Genomic DNA, 9,588 nt, shown 5'->3' with positions numbered 1-9,588 from the left:
GGGGGGGTTGGCGGCCTGCTGTCCATATGAAAGACCGGGGCAGCCAGGTTTATAAATAAAACTGACAGTGTGCACCTTGCCCAGCCATGACCGGAATGTTTAAAGCTTAGCAGCTCTAGAAAGAGATGGAGACTTAGGAGAGGCTGAAGTCTCAGAGGTGGGGTATTTCGAGGCTGCGTGCTTGAAAGAAAATGAGTGGCGTACAATGATTCTTCACCTAAAAAAAGGCCAACCGATTCAGTTCTAATTCACTCTATCTCTTCAGCATGTGACCGATTACCCCATCGCGGACAACTAACGGCAGTCTCCGAGATGTTCGATCTGAGAGCGGAGCGAAAAAATGGCTTGCTTGCACCGATCAATATTTACCAGATTCTCACCTCAACCTTTGACTCTTTTCTGAAATGTGCGGGGGAGGGGGTGATCAACAGCTGAATTGAATCTGCCATCCAGGTACGATCTATCCAGGAAGTCACAACTGAGAAGACAGAGGCTGCCGCCGCTTTTGACGTACACACTCTTTCACGCACACAAACGGACAGGTACATGCCTACGAAATGACTCAGGGGAGATATAGCCTTGCCTCACGGAGGCGATAAATGTGGGCACATTAGGAATTGAATCTTTGATTTGAACCTGAGCCCTGGCCTGGGCTGTTTTTGTTGTGACATCTGGAGGGCGATGGAGATATGCTATCAATCAAAGTCGAGCTTCACTCCTTATAAAGACTACCTGAGACCAAGACACAGCATTCCAGCAGACAATTTTACGGCGTTATGTTGGCTGAAAGGTGACCGTTAACATTTAGCAATAGCATTCACAGTGCTATGTTGATGTGAGTTTAGACCACCAAACTGAGATAAGCTCTTGCTTTAGGCAAGGGTAAAAGAGCAAATACAAGCCTGCTAATTCACTTTAGTGAATAACATTGCTGAATTGCTTTAATAAGAGCAACCATGTGAAAAGATTTATTTTCTACTTTCCATCCTCTGCAGATTTTATTTCTCCCTGAATGATTCGTGCTTTGAAGTAATCCTTTTCCACTGCTAATACACCCATCTCAGAAACTCCTCTAACTATTATATGACTGTTGGTTTGCTTTTGCCTTTTGCTATTACAAAAGGATTCCGAAGAATTAAAAGCTAATATTGTCTTATCATTATAAGCAGTCAGGTTCCTTCACAAAATATTCAGACCTAGTTTGATTTGCTTCTAGAAGTTATTTCTGAACTTGTGATGACTGGAATTCACCATGGCAGTCTCAAAAGGAGCAACACCATAGCAACCACCCCAGGTACCATGGCAACCACCCTGGCAACCGCCCAGGGTACCCTAGCAACCACTTTGAGTACTCTAGCAACCACCCTAGAAACCACCCAGAGTACCCTAGCAATTGCATAGCAACACCCTAGCAACCACCCCGGATACCAAATCAACTACATCTGTTTTTCTGATAGACTGTATTGCCTTCAAAACATTCAAACTTTAATCTTTAAAACTGTTTTAAATTTCAAATTACTTCAAACTGAAAACCTTCAAACTTCAAGCTTTTAAAACTTTTTTCAACCTTTCTGGCTAGGCTTTTTCAAGCCAACTTACAGTTTTAAATCTAGTTTTATCTTGAGTTTAATCACCAAATCTTGGAAATAACCTTAACTGCATATGTGGATTCATTTTTTTTAGGTGCCCTGTTATGTACCTGGCAGGCTAACAGAATCCTTTGGACATTTTTTCCACTTCAGTAAATGGATCAATCTGAAAGTTTGACCGTATCATAGCAGAACTGTCTGGCTATTTGATCGATGTGAGTTTAGACCACCAAACTGAGATAAGCTCTTGCTTTAGGCAAGGGTAAAAGAGCAAATACAAGCCTGCTAATTCACTTTAGTGAATAACATTGCTGAATTGCTTTAATAAGAGCAACCATGTGAAAAGATTTATTTTCTACTTTCCATCCTCTGCAGATTTTATTTCTCCCTGAATGATTCGTGCTTTGAAGTAATCCTTTTCCACTGCTAATACACCCATCTCAGAAACTCCTCTAACTATTATATGACTGTTGGTTTGCTTTTGCCTTTTGCTATTACAAAAGGATTCCGAAGAATTAAAAGCTAATATTGTCTTATCATTATAAGCAGTCAGGTTCCTTCACAAAATATTCAGACCTAGTTTGATTTGCTTCTAGAAGTTATTTCTGAACTTGTGATGACTGGAATTCACCATGGCAGTCTCAAAAGGAGCAACACCATAGCAACCACCCCAGGTACCATGGCAACCACCCTGGCAACCGCCCAGGGTACCCTAGCAACCACTTTGAGTACTCTAGCAACCACCCTAGAAACCACCCAGAGTACCCTAGCAATTGCATAGCAACACCCTAGCAACCACCCCGGATACCAAATCAACTACATCTGTTTTTCTGATAGACTGTATTGCCTTCAAAACATTCAAACTTTAATCTTTAAAACTGTTTTAAATTTCAAATTACTTCAAACTGAAAACCTTCAAACTTCAAGCTTTTAAAACTTTTTTCAACCTTTCTAGCTAGGCTTTTTCAAGCCAACTTACAGTTTTAAATCTAGTTTTATCTTGAGTTTAATCACCAAATCTTGGAAATAACCTTAACTGCATATGTGGATTCATTTTTTTAGGTGCCCTGTTATGTACCTGGCAGGCTAACAGAATCCTTTGGACATTTTTTCCACTTCAGTAAATGGATCAATCTGAAAGTTTGACCGTATCATAGCAGAACTGTCTGGCTATTTGATCACTGATAGTAGGACAACTACAGATGTGTATTTAAATACTTACCTGCTCAGATGATAAATATCACATCTTAGTAAAACAGCCATAGTAGCCAGTCCTTTTAGGACTTGTGCAAAGGAATATGCAAAGGGAATTATGTAAACCTAAAATTTCAGGCCAATTTAAACCAACAGCTATTTTTAAACCAATATTGTCAACGTACCATTGCTTTGAGTAAGGTAAACATGAATGTGAACATAGATTTTTTTTTCTTTTTCTTTACCAGTATATATATACAGTGGTGGCCAAAATTATTAGAAGTTAATTGATAAAGAAAATCTATTTATGACATTATTTTTGACAGCATCCTCATTTTACAGCATTTTTACACAAGTGCCTAAAACTTTTAACAGTACAGTAGCTTTGCAGGTAGGTTTCTTGAAACATCTTGGAGACGTTGTCACAGTTCTTCTGAATTTAGTCTGTCTCAGTTTGTTCTGTTTCTTCATGTCATTCCAGACAGACTGGATGATGATGAGATCAGATCTCTGTGTGGAGCACTGGCTGCTGTCAGACTCCTTGTGCAAACAAAAATCTCACTGGATTATTACAATTAATGTCAAAATGAATGTTTGGAAATGTAAACTAGTATTTCCTACCGACACACTACAGCAAAATATACAAATATCTGACTTAAAAATACTAGTGTTCTAGTCATTTTGGCCACCACTGTATAATTTAATTAATAAAACGTTCTGTATGGTTAAAAATATACAATAAATATATAAAAAATACATAAGAAATTAACTTTTTTCAACCCCACTATATCACTTGAAAACTATAGAAGAAAAATGTATTATTTATAATTGTATATTCTATTTTATCTGTGTACGCACTTAAGCAAACAAATCGTGATCTATAAGGGCTATAAAAACCCAGCTGACTACAAACCTGACCACTAAGCATTCCATATGATATATGCAAACAAAAACAGCTGCATATTTACCCCCCATTCATAACATAGAACATAGTCATAGAACTACATCTCCCCTCTGTCTGAGGTTTGCAGTTCTCTGGAAGAGCAGTGTTTTTTCAGGCCAGCCTTCAGACTATGTTTAACTTATCACTGCATAAAAGTTACAGCACCTGTTCTAAAAGAGGAAGCAAACTTTCATTTCCTCAGCCCCAGAGGCCACCGATCCTTTATAAGATTTGCTAGGATCCTTGAAGAGAGCGCCGTTTCCATCTCTCACCCTCCAGGGGGCCTGCTCCATTCCACCTCGCTCCACACTCCTCCTCCCCATGTGTCAGCTGATTATAACACACTGAGTGTCATAGGCAACATATTATTGTACTCGTAAAGACATGGGGACACGCTCCAATAAGTCCTCAGTTGGGAAACAGAGCCTCTTTTGCATATTAATGACCTGGGGTCAGTTTCTTAAGATTGCGTTCATGAGGAGGTGGAAGAAATGAGAAGGAAAAGAGAAATTGACCGAGCAGTGGAATTATGAAAAAAGGGAGCGTATGCAGGTGTGTCCAGGGTCCAAAATTAACTTTTTACCGCACCTGACAATGGTGGATGAAATGAGAGCGTTTACCGGCCATAAGTATTTCTTACTGACCGTGAAATTGTATTTTGCATAGTTTTTTACCTAAAACTATATTTTTTCAGTCATAACAGTGGAATTATTTTGCCGTTTTTACATTATTTGTAACCGATAGTGCATTGTTTCACTCTGAAAATACTCATATGTTCACTCATAATACTCATTCATTGTTAAAGTGACAGAAAAGTCAAAAGTAGCTATTTTAAATTGTAATAACAATATTACATTATAATGTTATAATATTCTCAAAATTAGTTTTAAATTTTTTAAAAATATATTAAAACTTGCTGAGAATAAGTGAATTATTTGAAAATAATTTGAAAAAATCTCTGACCCCAAATTAAAATAATAAATTATCATTCATTCATTCAAATTATAATCATTATATTAATAAATTATTATTATTGTTATTACATTACACCCAATTTGTAGCACCTTTTTGTAGAAGTAGATTTTGTGGCCTGTTTGTTATATAAACTGGTGCTTAATAAGTGTTCATTTTTGATCCTGGGTGTGTCTAATCGGGGGTTTATGGGAAAAGAACAGGAGTGTTTTAAGGATGTAGTCTTGAATTCCAGGCATGAGATAATTTAGATGATTGACATGATGCTGTAGCATGGTCATATACTCTTTCAATAAAAGGGTAATTGTATCTCTGGTTCCTTTTGTGTTGTAGCTTTGTCAATAACTCAGACATCAGCCCCCCTTCCAGAGAGGACAGACACCAACCACTTAAAACAACAGAAGTGGATAATAATACACACTATGTTCCCTATCAGCTCTTCTGATGACAAAAGACTCAATGAACTCCATGAACGCCTTGAGTACCCCCACAGGAAATAGGCCCAGTCTTTGGTTCACAAGAGGAAGCTTGGGTAAAAGAGGGAAAATCTTAAAATACCAGTGGTAGTTCACGCACAGTTGAACTCGGCATAATAGCTAAATGTCAATGTGGAGTGCTAATGCTCACACAATTGAGCAGCTCTCCCGTGAGACCTGATTAAGAGACGGTGAGAAGGCAGATAGCTTACTCGTGTCTATAATAAAGGGATAAGTCACATTTGAATGTCCTCATTATCTTTTAATAAGGGGAGAGGAGTGGCTGTACCCAACTTCAAGTCGTGAAGATGGAGTGATTCGGATATTTCAGGGTAAAAGGAACACAGAAAGCAATTTGTGAGGCATCACATAACTGTTTCTGAGTCAGACAACCTGAGTGTGATAGTTCGAACCACATGCCAGTTTCACACTTTGCATATGAAGTGATCTTTGAGTTCGGTTCCTGCTTGCTTAAGCACTTTCCAAGAGCTTTACCTAGATAGACAGGAAGATGTATTGCTGTACTTTATTGATTGCATTGAGGAAATGCAGTGCAGACGTAAAGTACACAAATACTCACAGTTCAGTTACAACAGACAGTGCAAGACTTTATTTACACTGTAAAATCTGAACATAATGTTCATAAAAATTAACACTTGTGACTAAAAACTTAAAAATTGCTGGTTAAACTTTTTTAGGACCCGAAGGGTTACATGGTTTAATGTGATTATAGGATGAATGCTAATTTGACCTTCATATAGGAGAATACAGTATATTGAGATATTGCATTAAATTTGGGATGGAAATACAAATTGTAAAATGTTTAAGATGGATATGCTTTGCATATAGAAAACAAAATAATTTTACCAGATTCCAAGATGTATTAAGTCAAATGACTTATTCTCAACAGATATATATATATATGCTAAGATTATATATACATATAATATCTGCATTATTCCGATTTTTTTTTTTTGGCAATTCAGATCCTAGATATTACCATCAAATATATTTTTTTGGCAACCTGATGTTTTTCTTTTGAACACCATTGATGCATATTTGATATTTGTTGCATAAAGCCACCAAAACATAAATATGATTAGCAAAATTCACTAAAAATAATGCAAAATATAGTTTATTGGCTGGTAAATGTCATCCACCAGTGGAGTATTGTGGAGGCTTGCACTGGCAGTGAAGAGAATATATAATACCTGAAAGGAAGTAGAATGATAAGATCCCAGTTGTGCTTGTTAGAACACTGCAGTGGATGGAGCCAGTGGCTTAAAGTGATGAATGATGATTCACAGAATTGTTAATGATCAACATCATATCATGTGTGTGTGTGTGTGTGTGTGTGTGTGTGTGTGTGTACAGCATATATATATATCTGGCGCTGAGCCAGAGACAGACGCGTTTTTACAGCTCTGCATTATAACCAATCACACACGATGCCGTTGAGCTTATGAATGCAATGACCAATCAGAGTTGTTCAGAGGAGTCATCGCTAAAATGCCGGAGTTTTCTTCACTCGCACGCTGACTGAATACCTCTTTCTGGCGAATTCTCTGGTCAGAAACAACAAAGTGCAAATGTGTGTGCTGATCTGTAAGATATTAATTTCATAGTGTAAACAGCTTTAGTGATTTTAATGGGAGTTTTTGAGAACTAGACTGTCATCTATAAAGGTGAAAATGTTATTTAATTATGTAAATGTTCTTTGCTCTCTTTCTGTACAATGAAAGTGTTATGATTAGTAGCCTAACTTGCAATGATTTTATTCAAATTAACTTTCAATGTTAAATTCTCATTAAATATAAACTCAGTCGTATTAAAAATATGTTATGGCATGGCACCCATATCTGTTAACTAAGTAAACATTTTTATGCATAGTTAATAGATTACATTATTAGGTTACTTTGATCATCGCATTCTATAGATCAACATAATCTATAAAGGTGAGAATCAAGCAATGCCATGATAATTCAGTTAATGCATTTGGGAATGTTTCGAATAAAAAGGAAAAAATAATTCAAACATAAGTGCTGTTGTGGCTAGTGTGTGTCACATGACGAACCCCTGTTTCCTTGATATATAAGAAGTCATTGTGCTATAAAAACATTCTGTAAGTTTTAGAACTCGAAAGTTTCTTGTTAGTCTAAAAACAACTTATACTGAAGCCAATCTGCCAAACTTGCAAGTTGTGGAATGTATCACTTTATGACGTAATAGTGTGGCTAAACACCGCCTTTGCAGGAGAAGATCAATGCCTGCTTCTACATCACTGCCTGTTTAGTTGAGTGGTGTAAATAGCGAGAGAGGCAAGCGCAATTCTACGCAGAAACCAAACGATAAACTTTATTTGATGAACTTTATTTTTGAATTAAGTACTAGACCACATCAGTAAGAAAATCGTCCGTTGTTCACTTCATTTTACCGCGGATTTGTTTACAAACAAGTTTTTATTTGATTTTATTATTTTTTATTAGATTTTATTTCAATGTTGTTTTGACCCCACTGACTTTCACTGTATTGACAAGAACAGTTGACATATTCTTCAAAATATCTTCTTTTGTTGTCTGTAGAAGAAAGAAGGTCTTACAGGATTTGCTACGACATAAGGGAGAGAAATTATGACTTTAATTTTTTTTTTGCATGACCTATCCATTTAATGAGCAAAACTAGTGATGATGCTTGTCTTAGCCATTACCACTAATATAAAAAATAATACATGAAAAAAAAAAAGTACTTGCTAACTGCTTAGTTTTTGGTCATAACCATGGTCTATCGATTAGTGCACACCCGACTGTTGAGATTTTCTGTTCTAATTCCCCCTCTTTTCCTGTCTTCTCTCTACTGTATGAATAGTGGCAAAAAGTTATATGTATTCCTCTTTTGGTCTAAATCATTTATAGAGCTGTCATGTGTCAGGTATTTATACCTTCTTAAATTGATTTGGACAGTTTCATTGTGGGCCAAAAGCTGTGACTGTCCATATCATGTGGGCATGTGGGCTCCGTCTGTCCCTCTCTCTACTGCAAATCTTCTCGCTGTTTTCAGCAATAACCCAAAACTCAAGTCTGTCTCTCTTTTGTTCTGTCTGTCTGACTCTGATTACAGTCTCTTGACAGGTGTTGGCTCATTGAGTGGTAGACAGGGCAATGTCAGCATCATCAGCATGTATCTCCTTTGAGATTTTGACACACAACCCCCATCTTCCACCCTGAAGCCCTGCTCTCTCTCTCTGTCTTGAGTGCTCTCTCGCTTTCTTTCTCCTGTAGGACCGTGTCGCCTACGGCTAATCTCGCAGGCATTCTCCCACTCAGTCCAACTTGCTCCACTCAACTCTGCCCGGTAGAGGTATGCCATTGCCCTGTAATTAAGACCCAGACTTTTCACCTTCCTGTCTCTGCTCAATGCTTCTACTTCAGTTATGGAAAGGACTGTTATTAGCTTGGACAATGTGCATACTTTCTGAGGCACAGCTTGGACAGAAATGTCAATCGGCTGAGAGATAATTGAGTTTGCCTCACTTCCGTTAGGGGCGGCTGGTCAAACTTTTTCCATCAAACATTTTGCATACTTTTGCGGAATTTTGTCTTCTATTCGATTTGCCTGTGCTTATAGTGAAAGTGACAAAGTGACGTGACATGTGGTCAAGCATGGTGACCCATACTTGGAATTAGTGCTCTGCATTTAACCCATCCAAAGTGCACACACACAGCAGTGAACACACACACACTGTGAACACACACCCGGAGTAGTGGGCAGCCATTTTTTTGCTGCGGCGCCCGAGGAGCAGTTGGGGGTTCGGTGCCTTGCTTAAGGGCACCTCAGTCGTAGTATTGAAGGTGGAAGAGAGCGCTGTACATTCACTCCCCCCACCTACAATCCCTGCCGGTACGAGGCTCAAACTCGCAACCTTTGGGTTACGAGTCCGACTCTCTAACCATTAGGCCACGACTAAATTATGAATGTGAGGTTGCAGTTAGTTCATAAATGACAAACTCACATAAAAGTTTGTGGCTGGGGCTATATGCATATGTTCTGCCAGTAAAGCAGGTGTATTTTCTATTTCATAGAGGCAAGGCATTAAACCTTCAAACCCAGGGTGGAACAACTGTAGACAAGGTTTGAGCCATCCATGTTAAACCTGAACCAAACAATATCTTTATTCTACCTTTCCTCTGACTTAATCTTACAGAACATCTGAGCAAACAGTAATGTATGAAAGAAGAACCATGAAACAACTTTTTAAAATCCCAAGATAAATGAATTCAACATTTGCATTCTGTTTTATATGCTAGAGGGCACATTATTTGTCTCAAATGTTTTATGCAGGACACGTACAGTAGCTTGAAAGCACAAACTCCTATAGATTGTATTTTTTTCATAGACTGCAACTTCCAATACACAT

Source organism: Sinocyclocheilus grahami, unplaced genomic scaffold, assembly GCF_001515645.1.
Source record: "Sinocyclocheilus grahami isolate Dianchi unplaced genomic scaffold, SAMN03320097.WGS_v1.1 scaffold551.1, whole genome shotgun sequence".
Classification (NCBI taxonomy): domain Eukaryota; kingdom Metazoa; phylum Chordata; class Actinopteri; order Cypriniformes; family Cyprinidae; genus Sinocyclocheilus; species Sinocyclocheilus grahami.
Note: the sequence above shows the minus strand (reverse complement) of the source record.